A 12,056-nucleotide genomic window follows, 5' to 3' on the forward strand; every position below is an offset into this window, starting at 1 on the left:
AACCTCATGGGCAATAAGGGATTTGTGCAGGAGAATTACACATCATAGCTTGAGAATGGAGAGCTAGTTCAGGACTTAAATGAACTTATTGCTCTTGCAAAAGGCCTGGGTTCAAATCCACTCACCAAAATCATGGCTAACAACTATCTATAACTCCAGTCCCAGGGACCCACTACAAGAACAAGGTACACAGACACACACACACAGGCAAAACACCCATACACATAAAATGGCAAAAATAAATAAATACTTTAAAAATAATATTAGCTTAATGACTGGACAGCTCAAGAGACATTGTTTTCTATTTTGCTAAGCATCCAGTCATATAATATTTACTATTTATTGACAATCTATTAATACCTTTATAGCCATATACCAGTCTTATACTTAAATTAACACCAGTTTTGTTGACAAAGGCGACTGTGTCTCAGACCTTAATCAATATATTCAAGAGGTTATTTTTCTTTAAATAGTGCCAAACTCAGAAAAGGAAGTACGTGTTTTCTCTGGGTTAGATCAGAGAGAAGACTCAGATTAATAGCTCTTACTGTTCTTCCAGAGGATCAACTTTCAGTTCTCAGCACCCATGTTAAGTGGCTCACAACTGCCTATAACTCCACCTCCAGAGAATTCAATCTCTGCTATGAGCATGTGCATATGTGCGTGCATACACACACACACACATACACACACACACACACACACATGATAAATCGTAGAAAGTTTCCCTACTCTTTTCCCTATATCATTTTCCACAAACTGAATTAAAATCATAATTACAAATGAGATGAAATAAGAGCAAAGTGTACCAGGAGAGGATTTTCCCTGGCACGAGAGTGATACACACTGATTCTTTTAAATTGATTGAAATTATAAAAATTGCTGAAAGGTGATGGCCCCAAGAGAGAAAACTTCAGTGAATCCAAGAAAGAAACAAATAGAGCTAGATGGTTAAAAACAGGCTGGTCGGAGGAGGGTTAAGTCATATTCTCTAGGACTATAAATTTTAAGTTACAATAACAAAAAATGTTTATAGTACCCAGGAGCAAGGAAGCAACAATGACTACTTTTCCTGTTCATTCTTCTTTAAAAACTAATGCCAGAGAGGTATTTCATGAGAATAAGATTTTCTGTGTGATGATGTAGTGGTTGGGTTCATCACCCAGACTTGTTTTTGATTCCCTTGCACACTAAAGGGATTTGGATGTCTCTAGGTTGGCTTCCGGCAGAGATAACCCAGTTTCATAAGTAGAACAGATAATGTCACTCGTCCTAATCAGAGCTATTTCTAAACAACTCAGGCAAAGGCCAACTTCTTGAGGAAAACAAACTGTGTTATCAGTGACGTCATGGTCTAGAGCTCACTGATTCCTGTGTTTCAAATTATTTGGCAGCTCCTGCATGCAGATAAGGCTTCGAGGAAGTATTACAGATAAATGATTAAGACTCTGGACAGGTTTTGCTGAGTTTATAGAACTCTTCTGGTAACTCCTAACAAAAGTGATTTCCTATTCCTCAAGAGCAATATAATTGTTCAAGGCCTTTTAAAGACTTTGCTATCTTTCATATAAACTTTCACTATCCAGTGTAGACTACAATAAACATACATGCAATAAATATAGTATGTTAGAATTTGTTGCTAACTTCATAGTTTATAAAATCTAGTGGTAAGTAAATTTATGATGTTTTCCTAACTTGATTTTAGGTGTACATGCACAACAGAAGAAAAATGATTAATTGTTGTTTTATTTTTTATTTATGCATATGGGGGAAGAAAGAGAGACAAAAATGGTCTGTGTGCCCCAAGCGTGTGCAGTGCTCAAGGCATCCAGAAGAGGGCTTTGGATCCCCTGAAACAGAAGTTATAGGTGATCGTGAGCTATCTGCTGTTGGTATTGGCAACTGAACTTGTATTCTCTAATATACTTTGCTAATTTAAAGCATTTAGTTCCATATTTTATTTGAAAGAAAACTATGCCAGTTGCATCAAAATTTTAGTTGTCACACTCAGGAGATCATGACCCTCTTACTATGTATTCAAATTACTCCCCAACTTTTCACATAGCTCCACTTCTTCAGCAAATATCTTATTTTAAAAGGTAATTATAAAACATGTTGATTTATTGTGATTTTGAAAGAAATAAACAACAATGAAAGTCTTGGGTTTTTTTTATACCATTCCCTCATCACTGTCTCATACAAATGTCTACTCTCTCTTAAACTATATAGTTTCATTACTAGAATCAACTATTTAACCCACATAGAGCTGTGAGGTGTGACACATTTCTTCTTTTATTTTTATCTAAAACATTTAAATGGTTAGAAATCAACTTTTATAAACATTCCCTTCATACAAATATTTAATTCAGGGCCACCTTATCTTGTTCGTATATCATTTGCTTTCTAATTACTCTATTTTTTCCCATGAAGTAGGGTATAACATCCACTGTTCATCTTTAAATCTTCCACTAATTTCCTGCTGATTGTATCCAAACAAACTTAAGGACTTCTCTCAAAGTATTTGGTCATTTTTTTTAAATACTTATTGTTATTGCATTAAAAAATCTTTGGGTCTGGGACTTGGAGAGACAGTTCAATCAGGAAAGGGAGAGGGTGAGTTTGGGTGCCCAGAACCCACATAATAAAATCCAGGTGTGGTTGTAGGTGTGTGTACATCTGTTTCCCTAGTGCAATCTAGAGGACTGGGAACTGAGACAAGCAAAATAGCCAAACTGTGAGTACCAGATTTAAGAGAGACTCTGTCTCAGGAGTTAATGTAGTAAGTTTACTCACTAAGGCAAGCATACATATACACCTACACACACACACATACACACACACACACACAATGCAGTACACATCGTAAGACATAATCATAAAATTTTATGAATCAATTTTCTTAAAAGGCGATTCAACAAAACTGAGTTTTGCTCATGAAAGATTCTTTTTCGTATTTGTTCTTCTCTCTCCTTTTCCAGAGATTATAATCCTTCTTGTCCCAAATAAACACAATGATATTCATTCATGTTAACAGATAGAAAGTCATTCATATCTTCAGCATGTCTTCCAACCTAATTCCAAGTCTCTGGCTCCAAATAATACCCAATTAATATCTTATGAATAATTGATTATGCTATGTATCAATTTGAATTTAGGTATTATATTTTTGCTAAGTGTGTCAGAGAATAGGAAACTTCAAGAAATTCTCTTTTCATTTTAAAGAATCTGTAATGAAATAAAATTAAATGACATTAGTGTTATTTAATTGATAAAATTAGCTTATTTGGATTTTAATATTCAGCGTTTATTTATTCATTTATTTGTGTGTGTGTGTATGTGTTTTACTTGGATGCATCTCTTTGTAGCACGTGTGCTTGCATAGGCCAGAAGAGGCATTAGATTCTTTGAATGTGGAATAACAGATCATTTATAATGACCATGTGGGTGCTGGAAATTGAACCCAGATCCCCTGGAAGAGCAGTCAGTGCTCTTAATCACTGAGCCATCTCACTAGCCAAAATTTTCAGTTTTTGCTTCAGTGTCAGAAGTAGCAATAGAAGAGAATAAATTCTGGTTATTATTTTTAATGTTTCTATGCCACAAATTAACTGTTACTCTTCATTGCTGGTGTTTGTGACTCTATTTTCATCTCAACTTTTTCCCAGTCTATTCACATAAAAACAACATAGTCGAGTTAATCTAGACACTGTATCCCTGAATGGAAATACTCAATGGTAGGAAAAGAAAATTCATATGATTCCATTTGAGTGTCCTTCCTCTCTAACAATACATTGAAATGTTGAGAACTGGATAGAGGACATGGAAGTCAAATCAAACATTTCCAGGTGGTGGGCTGAGAGGTCAATGGAACAGGTTAAACATGGAACTAACAGCATTAAATCTAAGAGACCCTTAAATCCTGAAAGGTAATTTTTCATCAGAGAAAATATGCTGGGGGTGTGTGGGATGTTGGGGTGGAGCTAAGTATGAATTACATTAGGTTTACTTAATCATCAAGACATGGGTAAAACTTCAGAAAAAAAATTGAAAAGGGTCTAATTTGTAGCGTGAGGTTAAACACAGGAAACTCATGATGTGGCGTCAAAATTGAACTTGGAAAGAAGCCAAAACCCTGTGTCAATATTTCTCAACTTCCAGCTAGAGCTCCTGATGTTCTTTACGCTAATCAATTTCCTTTCAACTTTCAAGGAAATAAATCACGAAAATAATCAATTCTATTGGCTTGGTGCCAGTCCTATCCAGTGCTCAGAACCTTCCAACACTATATGTGGTGTGTGTATGTGTGTGTGTGTGTGTGTTCTTGTATATGTTGAGGGAGGTGAAAATCCTTCCCTTCACAATACAGTTCCCTTCAGGCTTATGTAGTACTGAAATACTCAAAAAGAAAAAAAAAGAAAAGAAGGAAAAGAAAACATGCAAAGGGGTGTTACCTAGTGCTTTAAAACAAACCGGATTTACACCAGGACAAAAGGGAAAACAGTGCGCTAGCATGTGAAGAAATAATGCATGTAGTATCGGTTGTGAAACAGGGATAAAATTGTTAAGAAAGTGAGAAAGGACTTTCTTATGGCCAAAAGAGTAGCATAAAATATTTTAACAATTTAAGAAGACTTTTATATATTAGTTATGATGATAAAAATAGAAGAAATTTAACATTCTTCCTATTTTTGATTATTTGAGAATAGGATTCTACAACAACTCCCAAACCCTTCCATAATTAATGGGTTTGTAACCACTTATTGTCTGGAATAAAAACTACGCATTCTATTTGCTGGCTTTATTTTTTGTGAATAAGGCAATGGTTTGTATCCATGTAGATAAAATTATAAACAAACAAACAAACAAAAGATCACTGGGAAAGTTAAATGATATTTTTCTGTAAGAAACAACTTTTTTTCAACCTATTTGGAAAATCAGACTTGAATGCACACATGGCCTACAGAGAATTGGCAATGTATTTTATTTTAACCCACAGTTCTATTGCTACCATTCTGTGTGTTCAAGTTTTCACAGGAGAGAGGGAGTAGACCTTGGAAGCATCATCTTCCTGACTTTCTCCAGAGAGCTCTGCCTCTGGCTCCCTAAGTCACAGAAAAGCTGGCATTCCTCTTCCCTAACATGGCTCATAAAATGAAGACAGCTTCTTCCCAGAGGCAAGCTTGGCAAAGCCAATCTCTCTATTCTCCTGTGATCCCTAAAGACTCTTGCCGCATAAAATGCCTGCCTGTACCAAATAAATGGAAGGAATTGTACAAACAAACAAACAAACAACAACAACAAAAATAAACCTCAAGAAGCATATAATACTTATCTTAAGCCAATGGGCTTTCTTCAATGATTAACCACTGCATAAGGTCTATCTGTCCGATCCCATTTCTGTATGACTTTCCTAGTTTCACCAAACTTCAGCATAAGAATAACTTCCCTTAGGTCTATGGATTTTTCTTTCTGAAGCTCTATAGTCACACACAACTGACTAAAATGTTTGCTCTACTTTTGATAGACTCTTCTAGGTGAGGAGAGGTACCCCATATTTCTGTCTTGGCAGTTGCCTATTCTAAATGCCTGAGCAATAATTTTTCATTTTTTTGGCCTGTGTTTTCAAGATAGTATCTTTTCACACACAAAAAAAACCCTTCCATACACTGTGTCTATCTAGAAAAGTGACATCAAACTCTGCGTCTTTTAGAATGCCAGATTTTGAAAATATAATGAATTTTGCAGTTAAAATAGCACTTCAATTTTAAAATGCTGTCCAACCTGTATTTACCACTGGGTAAAAGATTCACCCTATGGCTATTATCCAGAAAAAGATTTTAAAATATACTTTTTTCTCATTTACTTCAATTGAAACGTCAGAAAACTGATTTTTGCAAAAAGAACACTTTGTAATTTTTTTCTTTGGAAATCAGAGACTCCAAAGACTACAATTAGGTATTAAGTGTATTCATTTCCTTATAATTTGATTTTAAAATTTAAAAAAAAATGAGCCTCATTCTTTTCCTTTACCACAAACTGGCAAAAGGATGAATTAATGTAACAGGTGGGCTTCTGTGGTTTTAATAGCAATGAAATATAATCAACTGTCTCATATCATATTTCCAGGAAAGCAAGTGAGATTGAGACCTAAGCGAGATCCTTAAGCAGACACATTATTGACATTCAAGTGTTCAGACTCCCCAAAGGGACTATATATCTTGCTGTCCTGTGTTTAATTGAAACTTTAAACAAAATATATTGCCTATTTAATGCAGCTGAACTGGATGCTGCCCTTTGTAGTGTACAGGGTAATGCCTAGCAAAATTGAGGGTTGAAACCTCAGTGCACGATGTGGATGTTCTGTCGAGCAGAAAAAATAAAAAAAGTAGAACTTAGACTCCTGCAGTAAAATGAGAAATGGACATCTGTAGTTTTGTGTTCATAAATTTTGTAAATTTATCGTATTGATACACAGCCAGAAGTTTATGACTTCTCCTATCTTGCTGACTAACTTCCTGAGGAAATTCTGCATGTCTTTCAAACCTACACTTGCCTTTATTTATCTTAGAAACTAGAATATAATTTAGGGGGTTGTAGAGATTAATACGTAATCCAATTATATTTTATCTAATTATGATTAAATATTGAGGACTGACGTACAGATCTCAAGAGTGCCAATGGAGTCGGTCATAAGAAAAATCTGCAGAATTACAGACGGGAAAACAAGTGACAAGAGAAGTTGCCCCACGCTGGTGTGTAAATGCTACCACTAGGAAGGTGGACACTTTACATCTCCTACAGCTGCCCACCATGCGGTGCCAACCTCTTTGGAAAAACCCATCATGAACAATCAAACATGCAAAGCGTTCTAAAAAGACATCAATCTGCATATTCTCTGAATGCCTTCTGCAACACAGTAGGGTGCCAGAGAGACAGGGCAAGGAGGAAAGAGAGAAGCAAAGAGGTGAGAGAGGAAGAGTTAGATTACAACCCATGAATTTTTTTTTAATGAAGCTAAAAATAGACAGTACCAAAGACTAAGTGGAAAATGAACTTTTATCGAAATTTTACCAAATGAACTCAGCATGTAATTTACATACTTCAGGAAGTTATGAGTAATGTTTGCCATCCATCACCAACAGGTGTAAAGGATCCTCTTTTTGAGGATTTGGGTTTTTTATGCAAATAATAGCCTAATGGTCACTAAGAGCTATTACGACACTTAACTCTTTCATTCTACAAATTACCTTGTACCCCAAATTTCTCTAATAAATTAACTGTATTTTCAATTCACTGCCAATTCTTCTACTCTCTGTGAATACTCCAATGCATTTGGAGATGCAGCTTTCATATCTAAAAGATCTAAAGGGCAACGTTAGACTTGGAAAATTAAATCAAAAGTTTTCTTTCTGCCAGAGATTTGTTACACAATGCCTAAGGTTTTAAAAAAAAATGTTCTTTGCATCTGAGACGTAAAAGAAAGATGTGTGTGTATATAAAAGAAATAAAATTGGGAAACAACAGAAGATGTTCTAAACATTATCGACAAAACTGATGACTAACTGGAAAGAAAGGAACAAAGAAGGCATGAGCGGGAAATTGATGGACAAAGGCAGGCAGTTTCTCCTTGGTGATAAATGTGCATGACATATTACTAAGATGCTTGCTTAGAGGGATGGAAATTGTGAGCGTGTACAGCAATAGTGACTCCACGACCACACTGGAGAGTCTAAAGCTGAGTTGTTCTTATTTATTCTATTTGTTCCGGCCAGCACAGCACAGTAAAGAGGTGTTTTAAGTGATCCCAATTATTCAAACAGTGATTACAGACTGCACGGATTAGATTGTGAGCCTCGTTCTCTCTTACTCCAAGCTGTATTACCGAAATGAAATGAACTAAATCACTCGTATAATTAACTAAACAATTACTTTGCATTGAGAATGCACAGTAATTTTATTTTCGATTGTAAATAGGCTTAAAATGACCTTTGGGATTGAAGAGCTCAAACTGATAGAAAAACAATAGCAAGTTACAAGCTAATTGAGCTTTCTCTAATCCTCCAGAGTTGCTCACTGCAGCTCCTGAGCAGAGATAAGGCGACTGCAGAGGTCCAGGGATCGAAGAGGAGATAGGAGTTGTTCACAAGTATTCTGCACTGACATCTTTACATGTTGTATATTTAATGCAGCAGCTATTAACCACAAGTCGGGAGGTGTCATATCCTTTACAGCTAAGTGTTTTCATTTTTGCTTGTTTTTTTTTAATTTTTTAAATACCTATAATATGCCAGAATACAGATAATTTTTTTATTAAGAGTAAAGGGAAAACACATCATAACAAAAAAAATAGATAGAATTAAATCAATTGGAATTAATAATTGTGCTGTTTTTTTTTGGTTTTTTTTTTTTTTTTTTTTTTTTTTTTTTTTTTTTTTTNTTTTTTTTTTGAGACAGGGTTTCTCTGTACTTTTGGAGTCTGTCCTGGAACTAGCTCCTATAGACTAGGCTAGCCTTGAACTCACAGAGATCTGCCTGTCTCTGCCTCCCGAGTGTTGGGATTAAAGGCATGCGCCACCATCCGCCCAGCAAAAATTGTGCTGTTTTAGAGAGATAGAATTAAATCTACTGGAATTAATAATTGTGCTGTTTTACTTTTAATTGTTACAGACAACAGTAAAGGGAGGATTTTGACTATGGTTGATGACAAAAATGGGGACATGGGCCTGCAAAGAAAATGCAACAGTCACTTGAGTTTTCTTATCTTGAACTTTGATGGCTTCAAACTCTCCACTATGCCAATAATCCTATCTGTGGTGTAATAGTTACTCGACTAAGTAGAAAAAGACCTGACAATAAATACAACCATTCACTCTTGGAAATGGGAGCCCTATAGAAATGACGGGAGTTTCAATGGAAGGCCAGCTTATAAAGCGTGTACCAAGTCGCAAATATTTTTATATTCATTATTTTGATCAATTTTCAAATGGATGCTACTTTCACAGCTAGCTTACGAAGAAGAACACAAACACTGTCTAATTAAGTATTTTGTCAGGCACACGTCCCTAAAAATTGTCAATATGAACCCAGGCTCTCTGATTTCACAGCCTACCCTATACCTTTGAACTGCATCTAAACCAATTGCTTATCTCAAGAGTCAAATAAGTCTTACAAAATTAAAATCACACAACAACCACCTCATGACCCGATCTGTTAACATTATATGAGTTCACACACACATTATTCATTTAATTTAAATTTTAAATTTCGTTTGCAAAGTAATATGTAGTATCTGTTTGGTATATTTCTGAATGTTTCCAGTCCACCTAATTTTTCAAGGAAGACATTCTCTCCTACTAGTTATTACCACACCTTGGTCCTATGGAATCAAAGTGAATAATAGGAATTTATTTTAGATTACTTGTGTGCTTACATATGAATGATGTCGGTGAAACTAAATAAGGAGTCTTAAAATAGGAAGACCTGAAGTTGGGAAACACATTAATCAACCCTGCTTTGAATTACAATGAAAGTGGGAAAAATATGTCCATCTGGTGTTCAGAGCAAGCGAAATGGCATGCGGCACACAGTCCTAAAATGATCAAAAGAAAGAAAAACATCTACAGGGCTAGCTAGCATTTTTTCAAAAGAGCTTCAGTGAATTTATTACAACAATATTGCAATATAGTTGTATTTTTACATGCACTCTATTAGCTCCCCTACATTCTAAAGTAAAGAGAAGAAGAATAGACACACACAAATACACACACACACACACACACACACACACACACACGCATGCATACACATGCACACATACACAAGCAAGCACAAGGGCTTGGGGGTAGTGGCCCTGAAGGGCTAAATGAATGAGGCCTGTAAAAAAAATGAATACTTGCTGGCTGAATCTAGCCAGACATTATAATCCATCACTGATCCCTAAAGGGCACTAATAATATGTAAATGTGTGAATTAGAAAACACAGGCAAGGCTGTTGATAAACTTGATAGGATAATCAGCACATGCTGACAGCCTAATGAAACTGATGAACTGATAGAGCAGCTTATCTCCCAGGCCATTTTTTTCCTTGTCAAATGGAGGCTAATCAAAATGTATTAGGAGTTAAAGCAAACACTCGGGGGATTTAACCCATTTGATTAGGAGGTGAATTCGCTCTCTGAGAAAATTACAGTTTCCTGAACAGGCGAAACTCTAAAACCTGACCAGCTGACAGATCTTCCCATAAAATCAAACAGAAGGCAGCCACCATAATTACAGAGGGAATCTGCTATTGGAAATTATATTAGGGTCCTCTCCCTAGAAAACTGTCAGGGAGATTTTTCAGAATCTAAGCAAAGAGACTCTCTCGTTCCATAATGGAAAATAACACAAAGAACCAGATAATGGCTCCGGGGACACGGTTGTCTTCTGCTTGTGTGAGCGCGGCGATCGTGCAACCTAAAGTGGGCAGATCCCAAGGTACCAGCTCAATTCTCAATCCAATTTATTTACATAAAATAATTGAATGAATTTTTCTGAAATCACTAACTGTTGAGGATACTAGCATTTCCCATTAGCAATAAAGAGACCACATGCAGTTTGTCACCAAGGAACTCAAAACCTAAACCTAATTTCAGCAAAGATATCTTATTTGACAATTGATTAAAAACTGGAAGCTAAAGTTATGAATAAAATCAAAGAAAAATGACTGCCTCTTCAGATAAAGGTAGAGGAAGCAGTCTTTTTAGTATTTATTTTGCTATGAAAAATCCCCAGCATTAAAATGGAAAGGTTTAATGAAACCCCCAGCCTAGGCACATGTGATATTCCTGTATATATTTCATTCATGTGGACAGATGGTCAAATGATTAAAAGTAAAAGACACAGTTTTAATCCAGTAAAAGCTTGAAGGCAAAAATATATTTAATGAAGCTAATCTTTACCGTGGAGGAATTATATCAAAGAAGAAAAAGAAATATCCAGTGTCCTCTTTGATGTGGGCGTTCAATCACTTTAATGCTGGGCAGGCCAGCTGGAGGTGCACCTCCCAGAGTCATGAATGGCATTTCAACCTCTTCTGAGTCAGATTAGATTCTCTTTTTGGGTTATTGAAAGCTATACTGTGCCTCATCCCATATCTGAACCATGCCTACACTTCCTGTCATGGAAGGAAAAAATATGAGGTTTTGTGGCTGTCATTGTTTTGTTGTTGTTGTTGTTGTTTTGTTTTGTTTTTTTGGCAGATACACATGTTCAAGTCACGGAGCACTTGTGGTTTTGTGTGACTGCACAACCAAGCAGCTAGTATTAAATTTTCCCAAATCATAAGACTTCGAATGAATACAAGCCTGTAGGTCACACAGCCTAATCCTGGCTATTTCATCTATATGAGGGAGGTCTTGCAATATCAAAGGACTTAATCAGATTTAATGAATGGCGGGTCTGAGTTTGCAATTTCTGCTTTGTGGAAAAGGGAATTGATCGGAGGGCAGGAGCAGTCCTTCCCATCTCCGATTCCTGGAAAGAGTCGTGTGAACCCATCAATGTAGGGCATTGAGACTACATTGGCGGTTTTCCAAAGAGTCTCATGCCTAACGGGTAATAGTTATGTCTACCATCAAATAGCTATGACAACGATTTCCTGAGCAGGAACAGATTAATCACAGGTGATAAGAGCTTGGTTAGGATTTCCCATCCTTCACTTCTTGAACCCCCAGGGGTCAGAAATCTATAACCTAGATTTATATACATTCTGATTGGTAGAGATTACTCAATACAGGAAGATAAACAATTGAAGTAGCATATTTACCATGTTTACAGTCTCATTCTAGTCTCAGATATTACTCTGAAAAAGAAAAAAAAAAACACTACAGGGACCCAAAGCCTCATCCATAAAAGCAACACATGTTGACTCAAATATTCTCAGTTTTAAAAGCACCAAGCCTCGGGCATCTCCACATCACTACAGGCTGAGTACTGAGAATGTTCTGATAAAGAGAATAACATGCTAAAAATTATTATAAATCTAGTAAATTCACTGAAGTAAATACATACTATAT

The 12,056-nt window shown here is 36.0% G+C and overlaps 1 protein-coding gene across 3 annotated transcripts in view; it reads right to left on the minus strand.

Moving 5' to 3' along the window:
- Tmtc2 (transmembrane O-mannosyltransferase targeting cadherins 2) overlaps nt 1-12,056 on the minus strand; it is a 392,468-nt gene that overhangs the window by 145,567 nt on the left and 234,845 nt on the right. The window lies entirely within an intron of this gene.

Source organism: Alexandromys fortis, unplaced genomic scaffold (genome assembly GCF_014885135.2).
Source record: "Alexandromys fortis isolate MF-2015 unplaced genomic scaffold, M_Fortis_MF-2015_v1.1 scaffold_24, whole genome shotgun sequence".
In the NCBI taxonomy this organism is placed as follows: Eukaryota; Metazoa; Chordata; class Mammalia; order Rodentia; family Cricetidae; genus Alexandromys; species Alexandromys fortis.